Below are 16,123 nucleotides of genomic sequence, written 5' to 3'. Positions count from 1 at the left end.
TAGGGGATGTAATTCCCCCTATGTTCCATGTTGTGAGCCTGAGATTTTTACCCATCTAGTATATATTTATTAGTGTAAGTAACAGATGTGCAACAAAAACCCAACAACAAAAGAAAAAAGAAAAAAAAAAAGAAAAAAAAGAAAAAAAAAAAAAGAAAAAGGGGGGAAGGGAAAAAACATTTTTTTTATCTAAGCGTTGGTTAGAACCCATGTTCTGCTAATTTTTTCTCTGCCTCGACTACTGTTTGAAAAAAGAATGTTTGACCTTCTACAGTTACCTTGAGCCTAGCAGGATAGATAACTGTGGCTTGCCAGCCGACCTTTAACATTTTTCCACAGACTGGGGAGAGCTCCTTTCTCTTAGAAGAAATCTCCAAAGAGAAATCTTGAAATAACAATATCTTTGAGCCATCATAGACCAAGGGCTGCTTTTTTTGGTAATATTGCATAAACAGCAATTTGTCCTGATAGTTCAAGAATTTTGTGATAATTGGTCTTGGTTTAGAGATATTTGGTGATCTCCCCAATCTGTGAACTCTCTCTATCAGAAAATGCGTGGGTGGTGGGGGAATGTTCAACAATTGTGGGAGTGTTAGTGTCATGAATTTCATTAGATCTTCTTGCTGTACAGATTCTGGGTACCCTATAATTCTTAAATTGTTCCTCCTTGCCCTATTCTCAAGATCATCTCTTTTAGCTTGGAGTTTGTTTATTAACTTTTGATTTCCCTCAATCTTTGGGGTCTGAGTGTTTGTCTTATCCTCAAGATCAGAAATTCTCTGTTCTATTTCTTGTAGTCTACCAGCAAACTGCTTCACTTCTGTTGCTAATGATGCGATATCCTGCTTTATTTCATTTTTTAAGAAATCAAATTTAGGTGTTATGGCCTCTAGGATACTAGAGACTAAAAGTTGTGTACAGGTAGCCCTCAGTTTACGCCAGGGTAAGGTTCCAGAAGGAATGGTTGTAAATCGAAACAGTTGTAAATTGAAGCCCAGTTTATAATGTAAGTCAATGGGAAGTGAGGGAGATAGGTTCCAGGCCCCTCTCAAAATTGTCATAAGTAACACCTAGAACTTATTTTTAAAGCTTTGAAATGAAGACTTTAAATGCTAAACAGCATTATAAACCTAATAAAATAATCACACAACACAGAATATATAATTAAACTAAGTTAAATGAACAAAAACATTTGCTACATAGCATTATAAACCTAATAAAATAATCACACAACACACACTTTACTTGCATTTTTCTGCAAACAGTTCTTTCTATGCATTCCAATCTGGACTGATTTATAGACAGGAAGATCTTGTTCCTTTGAAATCTGCTCGATAGCTCAGGTCTTGTTAAACTGATTAATTTCAGCTTGCTTGGCTTTGCTGCAACACAAGCGGACAGCTCCACCTACTGGCTATTTTAATAAATGCACTGCTTCTCAATGCTTTTCAATAGCAGTCACATGACTGGGGAAAAAGGTTGTTATTCTGAAACGGTGTAAATTGAACCGTTGTAAAACGAGGGCCACCTGTATTTTGAGATTCTATGGAGCTTATGCTCTGTGTTTGAGCAATCGAGTCGAGTGATGCTACAGGGGTCTCTATGGGGTTTTTGTTCTGCGCTCCTTTGATTTTGCTGCCATACCTGGATTAGTCTTGGGAGTGCAAGTGGGGGAAGTGATATATTTGTCCATATACTCAGAAAAAGAGAAAAAAGCAAAAAGGTTCAATCAATGTGTGTGCATGTGAGAGAGAGAAAAAAAAAGGTGCTGGGGTGAACAAGAGGTGCTGGAAGTGAGTGTGGGAAAAAAAAAAAAAAAGAAGAAGAGTGATTAATATGTTCTTATGTGAATTTAGACCAGAATTGGCAGGAAATGTAAATAGAGACTACTGTGTTTAGAGAAAAGAAAGATTCTCATTAAGCCAAAGGCTATTAATTAGCACGGCCAGTTCACCAGCTCTAAAGAGAAAGACAGAGATCTTGTGTAGAAGCCTTTTCTAATTGCTTATACGATTTTGGAATACTAAATTTCAGCTTTGTGTGCTTAAAATATATCTATTCTTTAAGAGATATTACAGCCTCTGCAACAAGATCTTAATTTTTTGAATAGCTATTATATCAGTATTCTTACAGGTGCTATAGTTTATAGTGTGACAGATTTGGCCCTTTAGGCTCTTATTTAGTACAAGTTATGTCAACATATAACATGTCCTGTAAATATGGTAGTTATTTTCCGTGGCAGGATTGAAATAACATAATTTATGCTTACCTGATAAATTCCTTTCTTCTGTTGTGTGATCAGTCCACGGGTCATCATTACTTCTGGGATATAACTCCTCCCCAACAGGAAATGCAAGAGGATTCACCCAGCAGAGCTGCATATAGCTCCTCCCCTCTACGTCAGTCCCAGTCATTCGACCAAGAATCAACGAGAAAGGAGTAACCAAGGGTGAAGTGGTGACTGGAGTATAATTTAAAAGATATTTACCTGCCTTAAAACAGGGCGGGCCGTGGACTGATCACACAACAGAAGAAAGGAATTTATCAGGTAAGCATAAATTATGTTTTCTTCTGTTATGTGTGATCAGTCCACGGGTCATCATTACTTCTGGGATACCAATACCAAAGCAAAAGTACACGGATGACGGGAGGGATAGGCAGGCTCATTATACAGAAGGAACCACTGCCTGAAGAACCTTTCTCCCAAAAATAGCCTCCGAAGAAGCAAAAGTGTCAAATTTGTAAAATTTGGAAAAAGTATGAAGCGAAGACCAAGTTGCAGCCTTGCAAATCTGTTCAACAGAGGCCTCATTCTTAAAGGCCCAAGTGGAAGCCACAGCTCTAGTGGAGTGAGCTGTAATTCTTTCAGGAGGCTGCTGTCCAGCAGTCTCATAGGCTAAACGTATTATGCTACGAAGCCAAAAAGAGAGAGAGGTAGCAGAAGCTTTTTGACCTCTCCTCTGTCCAGAATAAACGACAAACAGGGAAGAAGTTTGGCGAAAATCTTTAGTTGCCTGCAAGTAGAACTTGAGGGCACGAACTACATCCAGATTGTGTAGAAGACGTTCCTTCTTTGAAGAAGGATTTGGACACAAGGATGGAACAACAATCTCTTGATTGATATTCCTGTTAGTGACTACCTTAGGTAAGAACCCAGGTTTAGTACGCAGAACTACCTTGTCTGAGTGAAAAATCAGATAAGGAGAATCACAATGTAAGGCTGATAACTCAGAGACTCTTCGAGCCGAGGAAATAGCCATTAAAAACAGAACTTTCCAAGATAACAATTTTATATCAATGGAAAGAAGGGGTTCAAACGGAACACCCTGTAAAACGTTAAGAACTAAGTTTAAACTCCATGGCGGAGCAACAGCTTTAAACACAGGCTTGATCCTAGCTAAAGCCTGACAAAAGGCCTGGACGTCTGGATTTTCTGACAGACGCCTGTGTAACAAGATGGACAGAGCTGAAATCTGTCCCTTTAATGAACTAGCTGATAAACCCTTTTCTAAACCTTCTTGTAGAAAGGACAATATCCTAGCGATCCTAACCTTACTCCAGGAGTAACCTTTGGATTCGCACCAGTATAGGTATTTACGCCATATTTTATGGTAAATCCTTCTGGTAACAGGCTTCCTAGCCTGTATCAGGGTATCAATAACCGACTCAGAAAAACCACGTTTTGATAAAATCAAGCGTTCAATTTCCAAGCAGTCAGCTTCAGAGAAGTTAGATTTTGATGTTTGAATGGACCCTGTATCAGAAGGTCCTGTCTTAGAGGTAGAGACCAAGGCGGACAGGATGACATGTCCACTAGATCTGCATACCAAGTCCTGCGTGGCCATGCAGGCGCTATTAGAATCACTGATGCTCTCTCCTGTTTGATTTTGGCAATCAATCAAGGAAGCAGCGGGAAGGGTGGAAACACATAAGCCATCCCGAAGTTCCAAGGTGCTGTCAAAGCATCTATCAGAACCGCTCCCGGATCCCTGGATCTGGACCCGTAGAGAGGAAGTTTGGCGTTCTGGCGAGACGCCATGAGATCTATCTCTGGTTTGCCCCAACGTCGAAGTATTTGGGCAAAGACCTCCGGATGAAGTTCCCACTCCCCCGGATGAAAAGTCTGGCGACTCAAGAAATCCGCCTCCCAGTTCTCCACTCCCGGGATGTGGATTGCTGACAGGTGGCAAGAGTGAGACTCTGCCCAGCGAATTATCTTTGATACTTCCATCATTGCTAGGGAGCTTCTTGTCCCTCCCTGATGGTTGATGTAAGCTACAGTCGTGATGTTGTCCGACTGAAACCTGATGAACCCCCGAGTTGTTAATTGGGGCCAAGCCAGAAGGGCATTGAGAACTGCTCTCAATTCCAGGATGTTTATTGGAAGGAGACTCTCCTCCTGATTCCATAGTCCCTGAGCCTTCAGAGAATTCCAGACAGCGCCCCAACCTAGTAGGCTGGCGTCTGTTGTTACAATTGTCCAGTCTGGCCTGCTGAATGGCATCCCCCTGGACAGGTGTGGCCGATAAAGCCACCATAGAAGAGAATTTCTGGTCTCTTGATTCAGATTCAGAGTAGGGGACAAATCTGAGTAATCCCCATTCCACTGACTTAGCATGCACAATTGCAGCGGTCTGAGGTGTAGGCGTGCAAAAGGTACTATGTCCATTGCCGCTACCATTAAGCCGATCACCTCCATGCATTGAGCTACTGACGGGTGTTGAATGGAATGAAGGACACGGCATGCATTTTGAAGCTTTGTTAACCTGTCTTCTGTCAGGTAAATCTTCATTTCTACAGAATCTATAAGAGTCCCCAAGAATGGAACTCTTGTGAGAGGAAAAAGAGAACTCTTCTTTTCGTTCACTTTCCATCCATGCGACCTTAGAAATGCCAGAACTAACTCTGTATGAGACTTGGCAGTTTGAAAGCTTGAAGCTTGTATTAGAATGTCGTCTAGGTACGGAGCTACCGAAATCCCTCGCGGTCTTAGTACCGCCAGAAGGGCACCCAGAACCTTTGTGAAGATTCTTGGAGCCGTAGCCAATCCGAATGGAAGAGCTACAAACTGGTAGTGCCTGTCTAAGAAGGCAAACCTTAGATACCGGTGATGATCTTTGTGAATCGGTATGTGAAGGTAAGCATCTTTTAAATCCACTGTGGTCATGTACTGACCCTTTTGGATCATGGGTAAGATTGTCCGAATAGTTTCCATTTTGAACGATGGAACTCTTAGGAATTTGTTTAGAATCTTTAAATCTAAGATTGGCCTGAAAGTTCCCTCTTTTTTGGGAACCACAAACAGGTTTGAGTAGAACCCTTGTCCTTGTTCCGACCGCGGAACCGGATGGATCACTCCCATTAATAACAGATCTTGTACACAGCGTAGAAACGCTTCTTTCTTTATCTGGTTTGTTGACAACCTTGACAGATGAAATCTCCCTCTTGGGGGAGATAATTTGAAGTCTAGAAGGTATCCCTGAGATATGATCTCTAGCGCCCAGGGATCCTGAATATCTCTTGCCCAGGCCTGGGCGAAGAGAGAAAGTCTGCCCCCCACTAGATCCGGTCCCGGATCGGGGGCTCTCGGTTCATGCTGTCTTTGGGGCAGCAGCAGGTTTCCTGGCCTGCTTGCTCTTGTTCCAGGACTGGTTAGGCTTCCAGCCTTGCCTGTAACGAGCAACAGCTCCCTCCTGTTTTGGTGCAGTGGAGGTTGATGCTGCTCCTGTCTTGAAATTCCGAAAGGGACGAAAATTAGACTGTCTAGCCTTGGCTTTGGCTTTGTCTTGAGGTAGGGCGTGGCCCTTACCTCCTGTAATGTCAGCGATAATTTCTTTCAAACCGGGCCCAAATAAAGACTGCCCCTTGAAAGGTATATTAAGTAATTTGGACTTAGAAGTAACATCAGCTGACCAGGATTTTAGCCACAGCGCCCTACGTGCCTGTATGGCGAATCCTGAGTTCTTAGCCGTAAGTTTGGTTAAATGTACTACGGCCTCCGAAATGAATGAATTAGCTAGTTTAAGGACTCTAAGCCTGTCCGTAATGTCGTCTAGCGTAGATGAACTAAGGTTCTCTTCCAGAGACTCAATCCAAAATGCTGCCGCAGCCGTAATCGGCGCGATACATGCAAGGGGTTGCAATATAAAACCTTGTTGAACAAACATTTTCTTAAGGTAACCCTCTAATTTTTTATCCATTGGATCTGAAAAAGCACAGCTATCCTCCACCGGGATAGTGGTACGCTTAGCTAAAGTAGAAACTGCTCCCTCCACCTTAGGGACCGTTTGCCATAAGTCCCGAGTGGTGGTGTCTATTGGAAACATCTTTCTAAATATTGGAGGGGGTGAGAACGGCACACCGGGTCTATCCCACTCCTTAGTAACAATTTCAGTTAGTCTCTTAGGTATAGGAAAAACGTCAGTACTCGCCGGTACCGCAAAGTATTTATCCAACCTACACAGTTTCTCTGGTATTGCAACGGTGTTACAATCATTGAGAGCTGCTAAGACCTCCCCTAGTAATACACGGAGGTTCTCCAATTTAAATTTAAAATTTGAAATATCTGAATCCAATCTGTTTGGATCAGAACCGTCACCTACAGAATGAAGCTCTCCGTCCTCATGCTCTGCAAGCTGTGACGCAGTATCAGACATGGCCCTAGTATTGTCAGCGCACTCTGTTCTCACCCCAGAGTGATCACGCTTGCCTCTTAGTTCTGGTAATTTAGACAAAACTTCAGTCATAACAGTAGCCATATCTTGTAATGTTATCTGTAATGGCCGCCCAGATGTACTAGGCGCCATAATATCACGCACCTCCCGGGCGGGAGATGCAGGTACTGCCGCGTGAGGCGAGTTAGTCGGCATAACTCTCCCCTCGCTGTTTGGTGAAATTTGTTCAAATTGTACAGATTGACTTTTATTTAAAGTAGCATCAATACAGTTAGTACATAAATTTCTATTGGGCTCCACCTTGGCATTGGAACAAATGACACAGATATCTTCCTCTGAGTCAGACATGTTTAACACACTAGCAATAAACTTGCAACTTGGTTATAATCTTTTTTAGCAAAAACGTACTGTGCCTCAAAGAGGTACTAAACGATTAAATGATTAAATGACAGTTGAAATAATGAACTGAAAAAACAGTTATAGCATCAAACTTTAAAACAACACAACTTTTAGCAAAGGTTTGTTCCCATTAGAAAAATAACAATAATTAAATTTGACATAAAAATTACAGAGCAACGTTTTTATTCACAGTCAATATAAAATTCTCACAGCTCTGCTGAGAGAATCTACCTCCCTCCAAAGAAGTTTGAAGACCCCTGAGATCTGTCAGAGATGAACCGGATCATGCAGGAAATATAAGAGTAACTGACTGGAATTTTTTGATGCGTAGCAAAGAGCGCCAAAAACGGCCCCTCCCCCTCACACACAGCAGTGAAGAGAAACGAAACTGTCACAATTAAACCAAACAACTGCCAAGTGGAAAATAATGCCCAAATATTTATTCACTCAGTACCTCAGAAATGTAAACGATTCTACATTCCAGCAAAAACGTTTAACATGATAAATACTTATTAAAAGGATTAGTGACTTTTAACAGAGTAGTTCCGGTGAAATACCATCCCCAGAATACTGAAGTGTATACATACATGTCATTATAACGGTATGGCAGGATTTTCTCATCAATTCCATTCAGAAAATAAAAACTGCTACATACCTCAATGCAGATTCATCTGCCCGCTGTCCCCTGATCTGAAGCTTTTACCTCCCTCAGATGGCCGAGAACAGCAATATGATCTTAACTACTCCGGTTAAAATCATAGTAAAAAAAAAACTCTGGTAGATTCTTCCTCAAACTCTGCCAGAGAAGTAATAACACGCTCCGGTGCTATTGTAAAATAACAAACTTTTGATTGAAGTCATAAAAACTAAGTATAATCACCATAGTCCTCTCACACATCCTATCTAGTCGTTGGGTGCAAGAGAATGACTGGGACTGACGTAGAGGGGAGGAGCTATATGCAGCTCTGCTGGGTGAATCCTCTTGCATTTCCTGTTGGGGAGGAGTTATATCCCAGAAGTAATGATGACCCGTGGACTGATCACACATAACAGAAGAAACAAACTATTTGTAAATTGTATATCACCCCTATAAATCTCACCTCTATAGTTTTTCCTTTAAATATCTAGCAATGAAATTTAATGACTAAAATAACAGGGATAAGCCATTCAAACTATACAGTTATTATAAGTTGTGACAAACTCTGATATTTTTTTTCTAGAGAGTAATGCTAATTCCCTGTTTAGTGAGGATAACAAGCTCATTGGAAGGAATGGGTTCTATGTTTGCCATCAAGTAGGAAATATATCATGTTATAAAGATAGAAAAAAAAATGGCTGCACAGATACTTAATTTTTAGATATTAAAATAGTTCCCAATTCTTGATTTAAAAAAAATAATCTAAGGCCAGAAAGCCTTGCTGCAGCAATTTCCCCTTTTTCTTTTTCTCTTCCCCTTCTTATAAAACCCAGTTATTAATTCTTATTGGGATTAATAAATACAAAGGTATTTCTTGTGCCTGTTACATATGAATCTAGCTTTTAAGCATACTTTAGTCCATTATCAAGGCAAAGATAAAAAATAGTTCTTATAACTTTTGTAGATAATTTTACTTCCTTGATATGCTTTTTATTCATAAAGGGGGAAGTTGTTCTCGTAGTAGTTTGATTTTAACTTCTTAAACAGGTTTTTTGTTTTTTCTCTTTTTTTCCCTTTTAAGCAGCAAAACTTGTGAGATAGAAAAGTCAATTTCAGTTAAATGCCTTTTATGTTTTAACTTTAGCATAAGCCAGAGAGCAGAGTTCTGCCAAGTATGGATCAGATAAGAAACACAGTTTATTCCCCCTTACCCCAATATGTTCCTTGTGCTTCAAGTTGAAGTTGGGTATGGAGCAAAAAAAAAAGAAAGTTTGTTCTGGATCCCAACCTTTCAGACTCTTTGCAATCTTTTAGACGCTTACCGGGCTTAACGGAGTGTCCTTCCAGCTGGTCTCAGCAGGTCCCGGTATGCTAAGTGCCTCCGTCTCCGAATCCCTCCACGCAGTTCCAGAGGTGGAAAGGAAGAAATGAAAACCAGGTTCACTATCCTCCGCGCTGAGCTCAATGATCCGTCCGCTCACCACACGCAGCACCGGTGGGTGGGAGCGGGCTTGATTGCCCCAGAGGCAGGTCAGATGCCGGTAAGTTGTTTGTGAGGGTCCGCGCTTCAGTTTAGCAAGGGGGAACAAATCAAGGCAGGCTGCTTCTTAGTGCTGTTATGCTGCGGGTTGCTAAGTCTGGTTAGCCCGGCATTTCCTCCATCAAGATTTATAGGAGAAGAGTCAGCGCTTCACTCGTGCTGCTAGCCAGGGTATTATTCTTTCATTATGGTAAGTTTACCCAGTAAAATGCTCAAATGGGTTATTGGTCTCTCCAGAGAAAGGTCTTTTATCTTGAGCGTATGATATCAGTTTACGCTATGGAGGGTAGCTGGTGTGTTGGCTTTAACCAGCTGCAGAATTTCCTTCTGACACGAAGGATCCAAGCGCTACAAACCGCCAAGGTGTAACTGCAAGGGAGTGGTGTCTGTACAGGTGCTCAGGTGCACTAATGCACAGGTGCAGTCTATGCACAGTCTCCTCCTCTTCCTCCTGACCGCCCCTTGAGCATGAAATTTTAAGCAACTTTCTAATTTACTCCTATTATCAAATTTTCTTCATTCTCTTGGTATCTTTATTTGAAATTCAAGAATGTAAGTTTAGATGCCGGCCCATTTTTGGTGAACAACCTGGGTTGTCCTTGCTGATTGGTGGATAAATTCATCCACCAATAAAAAAGTGCTGTCCAGAGTACTGAAACCAAAAAAAAAAGCTTAGATGCCTTCTTTTTAAAATAATGATAGCAAGAGAACGAAGAAAAATTGATAATAGGAGTAAATTAGAAAGTTGTTTAAAATTGCATGCTCTTTCTGAATTACAAAAGAAAAAATTTGGGTTCAGTGTCCCTTTAACCAAGAAGCCAAAGAAACAGCAGAAGCTTTCTCCCCCTTCCTGAAACTGTAAAAGTGAACAGACTAAATAGAAGTTTGTCTGAAAACTTTAGACGCATCTACATAATACCTCAAGGCTCTTACAACATCCAAGTTATGAAGAAGCCCAACTGAATTACTCTTAGGATTAGGACATAAAGAAGGGACAACAATTTCCAGACTTATATTATCTGAAGACATAAAGTTGGATAAAAAGTCAAATTTAGTCTTTAAAACTACCTTATCCTTATGAATAAAAAGGAGGATCACATGAAAGAGCCGAAAACTCAGAGACTCTTCTATCAGAAGAGATAGCCAAAAGAAACAAAACCTTTTTTAAGAAAGAAGCTTAAATGGACAGTATACACTCATTTTCATATAACTGCATGTAATAGACACTACTATAAAGAATAAGATGCACAGATACTGATATAAAAATCCAGTATAAAACTGTTTAAAAACTTACTTAGAAGCTGTCAGTTTGGCTCTGCTGAAAAGGTAGCTGGAAAGCCCACTGCAAGTGGGAAATAAGACACTCCCCCCCCCTTCTTTTGCATATGAAAAGACCCTTTACACAAACAGGAGCAAGCTGGAGAAGGTAGCTGACGGTATTCACATAAAACTTTGGGGCTTGGTTAGGAGTCTGAAAATCAGAGCAATGTTATTTAAAAATAAGCAAAACTATAGATTTATTTAAAAAAAAAAACTTTATGGGCTATATAAATAGATCATCTACAAAACATTTATGCAAAGAAAAAATGAGTGTATAATGTCCCTTTAATATCCATCTTATGCACAGGCTCAAAAGGAGGAGCCTCCAAAACCTTGAATACCGAAAATTTTAATTTCCAGGAGAAGAAATTGGCTTAACAAGTTTAATTCTGGCCAACACTGAAACAAAACCATAAATGTCAAGAAGATTAGCAATCTTCTTGTGGAACAAAACTGAAAGAGCATAAAAAAACGTACCTCACAAGCTTGTAAAGCTGTATCAAAGTCTCAATAACAGAATCAGAAAAAAACTCTCTGCCTGAGAACTAACCATTCAATCTCCATGCCATCAAGCTTAGAGGTTTGAGAACCTGATGGAAAAATAGACCTTGAGACAGAAGACGTGACCATGGAGGGCAACACATCTTAACCAGTTCTGCATACCAAACCCTGCAAGACAAAGCAAGAGCAATCAGGATTACTGATGGTTTGAATTGCATGATCCTGGTAATCACTTCGGGAAGAAGAACCAGAGAAGGAAAAACATAGGATAGCCAAAATGAACAAGGAGCTACCAGAGCATCAACAAACTCTAAGCTTCCCTGGACCTTGCATAGTATCTGGGAGGCTTGTTGTTGAACCAAGAGGCCATCAGCTCAATCTCTGGGAGACCCCAAAGGTCCACTATCCTTTTAAAAACATCTAGGTGAAGAGACCACTGCCCTGGATGCAAAGACTGGTGACTGAGAAAATCTGCTTCCCAGTTCTTTACTCCTGGAATATGAACTGCAGCAATCAGATAATTGGCTTCTACCCAGGAAAGAATTCCAGACACTTCCTTCATAGCTAGGGAACTGCGAGTACCCCCCCTCCCCGATAATAGATGTAAGCCTCCGCTGTCGCAATGTCTGTCTGAAAAAAGAGAAAAGACTCCCTTTTCAAGAGATGACAAGTCTGAAGTGCTCTGAAAATTACACAGAATTGTAGAACATATATTAGCAACCTCACCTCCCGAGGAAACCAAACATCTTGTGCCCTGTGAGACCCCAGATGGCCCCCCAAACCGAAATCTTGCATCTGAAATTATCACAAACCAAAGCAAAAGAAGTCGCCTGAATAATAGGTTATTAAAGATTCAGCCACCAAGGCAGGTACCAACTTGTTCTGTGATCTAGATAAATCTTTTGAAATAGAGTATGATCCCTGCACCATTGCTGAAACATACAAAGCTGAAAAGGCCTCATGTGAAAACAAGCAAATGGAATAGCTTCCACTGCAGCAATCATGAGACCTGATGCCTCCATGCAAAGAGTGACTGAGGGAAAAGAGAGAGAGACTGAAAGTTTTGACAAGCTGACACCAGCTTCAACCTTCTTTTATCTGAATCTGATTTCTGTTCCCTGTTCTGACGAAAAGGGGCAAAAATGATTCAAAGTTTTCCCTTACCTCCAGTTAAGTAGATATAATAGAATCCAGACCACAAACAAACAACATATTTCCCTGAAAAGAGAAAGATAAAAGCCTGGATTCAGAAATCATATCGGCAGACCAAGAATTTAACCATAAAGCCCTTCTAGAAAGTACTGCCAAAGACATACTCTTAGAATTCATCTTAATTATGTCAATAACAGTACCACAAATTAAAGCATTAGCACATTTAAGCAATTGCAAAAGGTTAAAAAAATATTCACTAGCAGAATCATCAGAAAACTGCTAAGAAAGACTATTTAACCAAATGGAAGAAGCAGCAGCCACACCAACAATAGAGCCTGCTGGCCTAAAAATAGAATTGGCTTGCTGAAAAGCCCTCCTATGGAAGCATTCTAACTTTCTATCCAAAGGGTCTTTAAAGGAAGAGCCACTTCTCAAAGGGATAGCAGTACACTTAGCCAAGATAAAAACGGCCCATTAACTTTAGGAACAGTTTCCCAAAGTTCAATATTAGAAGCCGGTAGAGGATATATTTTTATAAAACTTGCAGAAGGAATAAAAAGGATTACCTGGTTCAGCCCATTCCCTAGAAGCTGTCTCAGAGACAGCACCAGGAACAGGAAAAACCACAGGGGGTTTAACCACAGGTTTATAAACGAAGTATAAATGTTTTAAAGACCTATACTCAGATACCTTAAGATCTTTATCCTCTAAAATATTTTCTATAAAAGTGTACAGATATGTTGGACTTTAGACAAAAAAACAGAATGTCTTTGACTCATGATCAGAGGAAGACTCCTGATCATCAGGGGCACTCCGAGGACTCAGCAGATTCCTGAACAGAAACATTAATATCAGCAGGTTTGGAGCCAGTAGAAGGTAAATTATGAACTGACTTTTAACGCTTACTTGAAGGTGACATAGCTGCAAACATTTCAGATACTGTAGATCCTTAACTCCCCAGTAAGGAACAAATAGAAGGAACCGTAACACCTTTAGAAGCAAGAGCAGCATTAGATTGCTCTGAATGCATAAAAACATTTAAACATGTGTTACATAAATGTGCTGGAGGTAATACCTCAGATGTCTACAATAAAACACATTTAACACTGGTAGGAAAATGTTCAGAGGGGTCAGATTCAAAAGGCGGTTGAGGGACAAAATCAGAAGGCTCCATAACAGCAGAAAACTACAAAAGTAGTATTGTGCATATAAAAGAAAACATATAATTATATCCCCCCAAAAAAGAGCTCTTGATGAAAGGGAAAATACTTACCCCTCCAAAAGCAGCTCTTAAAAAAAAAAAATGACAAGGCCAAAGCACACTAATCCAACATGTAGGACACTAGGAGACAGAGACACAACGTCCGACCTTTAAATAGCGCACCTAAGTAATAAGGGAGCGGATGAATTATCGACGCCAGATCAGGATAAAAAGGTGCATGAAAACCCAAAGCACTATATCCTGAGAAACCTACGTACGATATCTTGACGCACACAGACTCGAAAGTCGACACATGTAATAGACGTGCGCAAACTCAAGAAAAAACGCTCCCTAAAAAAGTATACCAAGAATTTTTATTAAAGGGTATGACTTAAATTTAAAAAAAAAAATGAATATGTCCTAAGGAGATATATATATATATATATATATTACAACAATAGAGTATGTCTGCACTTAGGGACGTAGTGCTGATACTCGGAGAGGAACCTATGCACTGTATAGAATACAATACAAAATGCAATATAAAATACAAAGTTATATAAATATAGAACTATATAAATATGAAACTGTATGTTACTGCAGATGGATTATACAAATATAAATTATTTTAGTTATATATATACTGTATATATATAATTGTATATATATGGTTCTAATAATTAGGTATCCAAACCAGTTAAGCAAAAATGGAGTGTTGACAGGCTGTCCACAATAATGTCCAGTTTTAACAATATGTGACAGTTCCCCAAAATGCCTGCACTCTCGGCTGCTTCGTCCAAGGTGGGATTCTCCTCTCCAAGAAGAAGATTCTCCCCAAAGTGTGCTAAAAAAAATAGAGAGTGGACAAGCGCACAAGAAGGCACTCCTGGTGTAGATTGTTTGTGACAAAGTTAATCAATATAAAGGATGTATAAATGCACACTCACGTGGTTTAACCTCATCCAATATGAGGTATCGATAAGGCACTTGTTTTAAAGTTGATATCTGTTTCTTGTCTCCTTGTTGTTCCTGCTTCAAACTTGTATCCTCTTTATCTTTTAGATAACCATAGTCAGTCTCACAGGAAATGATAAATGCTTGAGTTAATAACCCTCAGAGCATAAGGGGACCCCCAGACCAAGTAGAACCGGTATTTAAAATATATAAAATTTATTATCCAAACACATGTAAATATATAAACACAGTCAATGTGCAGCTGTAAAAGTTAAAAATGTACTCAGCTGAAGTCCAATATGTAATAGAAACAGTAAAAATGAAAACAAACAGCAGTATGAACGGTTCTCTTATGTGTTGTGACTTTTAAGTTTGAAGCAGGAACAACAAGGAGACAAGAAACAGATATCAACTTTAAAACAAGTGCCTTATCGATACCTCATATTGGATGAGTTTAAACCACGTGAGTGTGCATTTATACATCCTTTATATTGATTAACTTTGTCACAAACGATCTACACCAGGAGTGCCTTCTTGTGCGCTTGTCCACTCTCTATTTTTATATATATATAAATAAAAAAAAATCAAAGAAATATATTATTAAAATGACATGAAACCTATTATTTTTTTCTTTCATGAATCAGATAGAGCATTCAATTTTTAAATAACCCTCCAATTTATTTCTATTATCTAATTTGTTTCATTCTCTTTTTATCTTTTATTGAAAATAGCTAAGTAGGCTCAGAAGCTGCTGATTAGTAACTGCACATTTATGCCTCGTCATTGACTTTCAGCTAGCTCCCAGTAGTGAATCCTTCAACAAAGGATAACAAAAGAATGAATCAAACACTGCACTTTGAGGGGAAAGGGGCCTTGACTCAGTCAGAGAAACCCTCTCCCTAAAGAATAACATGCACAACTTCATTTTTCACCATCCTCCAGCGGAGGCAAAGACAAGACTAGTTTACCAGGGAGGTGGGAAGGGTTTTAAAGAGTCCTTGGGGTTTTGGATGCTTTACCTCCTCCTAGTGGCAGCAAAGAGTAAATCCTAGGAGTAATGGATTGTGGACTCCTGTAAGAGAATAAATTGGTGATAGCAGGTGGTGGTGCTGCTTGTGCGATCTCAAATTCCAGCAGCGGATGCTTATCTGGAGACCCCAAAGGTGTGCAGACATGGTTCTCTTTCTAAAAAATTTGAACTTTGCAGTATGATAAATGGGAGCATAGATTCATAGGTAAAAACAGCCAGTGAAAGCTATGGTGAAAGCACAGCAGAAGAATGCCAGCAAATGTACTACAAGTGCCACCTCAGGGATTAGTGCCTAGGTTTACCACCCCTGGCATAGGCTATACCAGACGACCCCCACACCTCCAATATCTTATTATATTCATCTTTATAAACTATTTACATGCTGCGAATTAGATGTCATAAAAACGGCTTCTCAGTAGAAAGCGTTTCGACATTATTATTCCTGACATGACAGCCAGTTTATAAGCAGAGAAAGCTCTGTTTTATCTAACAGCTCAAACACCTGAGAAAAAGCCAATTCTATTTAAATCTCCAGAAATACTAAAGCTCCTTACCATAATTAAGAACTATTGCATATGATCTTTATAAATATTGTAGACAGCATCACTTTCTTACGTATTCACTTTCCTCCAAAACTTTTTTTTCATTTATTTTTTATTCTCTATAAAAAAATCAATCACATAATTTGGAAACGAATATATAAATGATTACTGTA

General features: G+C 39.7%; 1 protein-coding gene across 1 annotated transcript in view; it reads right to left on the bottom strand.

The window, feature by feature from the left end:
* The window catches only part of EVC (EvC ciliary complex subunit 1), a 561,189-nt gene that overhangs the window by 307,792 nt on the left and 237,274 nt on the right, over positions 1–16,123 (bottom strand). The window lies entirely within an intron of this gene.

Source organism: Bombina bombina, chromosome 2 (genome assembly GCF_027579735.1).
Source record: "Bombina bombina isolate aBomBom1 chromosome 2, aBomBom1.pri, whole genome shotgun sequence".
Lineage (NCBI taxonomy): Eukaryota > Metazoa > Chordata > Amphibia > Anura > Bombinatoridae > Bombina > Bombina bombina.
Note: the sequence above shows the minus strand (reverse complement) of the source record. Positions and strands in the feature narration are given on the sequence as shown.